The sequence below is a fragment of the Bison bison genome, unplaced genomic scaffold (genome assembly GCF_000754665.1).
Source record: "Bison bison bison isolate TAMUID 2011002044 unplaced genomic scaffold, Bison_UMD1.0 scf7180017864508, whole genome shotgun sequence".
NCBI classification, from domain to species: domain Eukaryota; kingdom Metazoa; phylum Chordata; class Mammalia; order Artiodactyla; family Bovidae; genus Bison; species Bison bison.
Genome location: NW_011495064.1, coordinates 9685382 through 9688563, shown reverse-complemented (window position 1 = coordinate 9688563; position 3182 = coordinate 9685382). Strand labels below are relative to the sequence as shown.

Sequence of the window (3182 nt, the reverse complement as noted above, 5' to 3'; positions counted from 1 at the left end):
CTTTCCCAGTGATATTGCTGTATTTCTTTCCTGTCCCACCACCAAGGTTCCCTCTCAAAATCCTTGACCACCCTTTATCCCTGCATCCTTATCTCTTCCTGTTCTCTCTGCTTTTATGGACATGGTCTGTTGTCTCCTTCCACTAGAGTTCTCCCAAGCTATCGGACATTTCAAACTTGTCTATGTTGACAGGCAACTAATTTCCATATGATTTTCTTTCGGACTTGCCCCCTCATTTTTTCTTTTATGAAGTTGCTCAATCCTGTCCTCTTCTCACAGGCACAGACCCTGTCTATTCTTCCTCACTTGCCTTCTTGGGTTCTTTGTCTGGTGGGCTTTGGGTCCATCCAAGGGACTCTAGGTGGGGAGTTCTGATGAGCCCACTTCACAGGGGCAGTTTAAGACAGTCTCTTGTCAGCTAAATAGATGGCACATCCATACCCATCCTTTTGAAACAGACTTGGCTCGTCCCAGGAGGACCCCCAGGTGGAATGTTGCTCTGTGTAAGCGTTGAATCAAGGGAGAGAAAGGCAGGTTCTGATTGGGGTTCTCCCCTTGCCACTGCTGGTTTCACCCTGGGGAAACACTGGATTCTCTGCACCTCTCTGCGTTCTTAGAGATTCTAACACCCAACTCTAAGAGTTTTTGCGTGAGCTGTGCACTGGGATGTTTCCAGTGAATGTGAGTTCCCTCTGCTCTTAGAGACTGCAGAAAACTTAGAGCTTATGTCAGACACAGCAGACCCGGGAGATGAGATGGGAGAAATAATGCCGTAAATGTAGTGCTTCTAGTGTTTCAGAGTATTCAGATCGTCCATCTTGCTTCATCTTTACAATGATCCTGGGGGCTGCTGAGGACTCTGGGCCCCTTGACAGTGACCCACTTGGGACCACTGCTGCCATGCAATTCACTTGGGAGGAAAGAAATGCCCACTGAAAAGCCATGTGGATATTATGAAGGCAATGGGGACGAAGAGGTCCTCCCGAGTGTAGAAAATTGGAGCCATTCAGCCCGTTAGAAGAGAGGAGTTTTATGTTTCAATCCCAAGTTCAGAGAAAAGAAAACCTTTCCTTTTCTTTCCTCTTTGCTGTTATTGGCAAGGCTCTGTGAGACGGCGACTCACATAGAAGACACACACTGGGCCAAATTTTCAAAGAGCCTCTATGCTTTGCATGTGTTAGATTTTTCATGCAGAGCTGAAGCTCTGGGTGGTGGGGAAGTCTGAAGGGTGGAGGGGAGGGTGGGCACAGATGGCTTTTCACATTTGCCACCTCACTTTGAATGTGGAAATGTACTAATTTTGTGAGACTTGGTTTTCTTAAAAGTAGAGTTCCTTAAAGGAGGCTTATATCTTGAGCAGTGCCGTCTTTAAATGAACAGTTCTGCAGATGAGATGAGAAGGAATCTGTCTGCTGGACAGTGGTGAGAAGGTGCTGTATTGTTGGAAATAAAACTCAGCCAAAGAGACGCCACATTACCTCGCCGTCCGAGTGGGTTATGGTGACTTCCAATTGCTTGCAGGTCATGTCAAACCTTTTTCCTGAGCGCTTTTTGTCTCAAAGAGACCTTCGCTAGGGAACGATTAAATGTCTCAGAGTTAGCAATTCGATCACAGAGTCTTTTTGAGGATTTTGTTCATTCTCAGAAAGATGTAGATTCTTTCTTTCCCATGTGACCACCACTGACTTTCAACTCTCTTGTTTTGGCTCTTTGCCAGTTGTATCTGTTCTGGTAGAGAAGGTTATGCTATGAAAATAGAAAATAACCATCAAAATCTCAGTGACTTACAATAACAATTTTGCTCCTTGATCCCATTTCTTGTCCATCGTCGGTTGCAAGGGTGTCCTTCAATTGTAGACATTTATGGATGCTGGATGGCGGGGTCTTTGCTGTACGTGGTCCCACACTCACCGCAGCAGGAGGTAATGGGACCTGGGGAAGCTTGCCCTGACTTCTATAGCTTCTGTCCTGAAGTGACACCTGTCACCCCTCACATCTCATTGGTCAAAAAGTCACGTGATCACACCTGACTACACAGTGGTCTGGTCCATTCAATCCTATGCTGAGCCCAGAAGGTGGGGGAAGAGAAATGCAAATAAACTGCCTATGAGGATCTCATCCTCAGTTACACAAAACCATACAGGACAAGGATTTCTCTCTATTTATGGTAATAGGCCCTTACAGGGCACACTTCTCTGTCCTAGACATTTTCAACCCTAAATATTCATTGGAAGGACTGATGTTGAACTGAAACTACAACATTTTGGTCACCTGATGCAAAGAGCCGACTCATTGGAAAAGATCCTGATGCTCGGAAAGATTGAGGGCAGGAGGAGAAAGGAGTGACAGAGGATGAGATAGCTGGATGGCATCACTGACTCAATGGACGTTGAGTTTGAACAAACTCTGGGAGATAGTGAAGGACAGGGAAGCCTGGCGTGCTGGCAGCCCATGGTTGCCAAGAGTCTGACATGACTAAGTGACTGAAAAACAGCAACAAGACGTTTATGAACCTCACTAAAAAAGTGTCTCATGTCTTCACGAGAGGCTCCAGGAACTGGCTGTTTGGCCTCCTTGGATGCCTATAATACTCTGAAATGGTTTCAGTGACCATGATTAGAATGAAAATAATAATGAAGAATAAAAACTCATTGGCGGAGAGAAACACCAATCTTAAACAGTTGCTTCAACTTCACTTCTGTTCTTTCTCTTGAAAGTGCTTTTCAAGTTTTAATCGAAGAACATCTTTGTGATCAGATTAACCAAATATTGACCCCCAAAAGGAAGCTAAGACTCAGAGAAGATCGGTAGAGACCTTTCAAGCCTCTAATATGTGAGTTGAAGTGTTTAATTGACTATTTTGGGAAATGACTAATCACCAACACTGTCTTCACCACCACCACCATCATCACCCCTCCACCACCTCCATCACCACCACCACCACCATCATCACCCCTGCACCTCCATCACCACCATCACCACCATCATCACCCCTTCACCTCCATCACCACCATCATCATCGCCCCTCCACCACCTCCATCACTGCCACCACCATCATCGCCCCTCCACCTCCATCACCACCACCATCATCACCCCTCCACCTCCATCACCACCACCATCATCACCCCTCCACCTCCATCACCACCACCACCATCACCCCTCCACCTCCATCATCACAGTCA

The 3182-nt window shown here is 46.2% G+C and overlaps 1 long non-coding RNA gene across 1 annotated transcript in view; it reads left to right on the top strand.

The window, feature by feature from the left end:
* LOC104980862 overlaps nucleotides 1-2906 on the top strand; it is a 5036-nt gene extending 2130 nt beyond the window's left edge. The window contains exon 3 of the long non-coding RNA XR_824313.1: nucleotides 2718-2906. This is a non-coding gene — a long non-coding RNA (uncharacterized LOC104980862). The remainder of the gene's footprint in view (nucleotides 1-2717) is intronic.
* The last annotated feature ends 276 nt before the right edge of the window (nucleotides 2907-3182 follow it).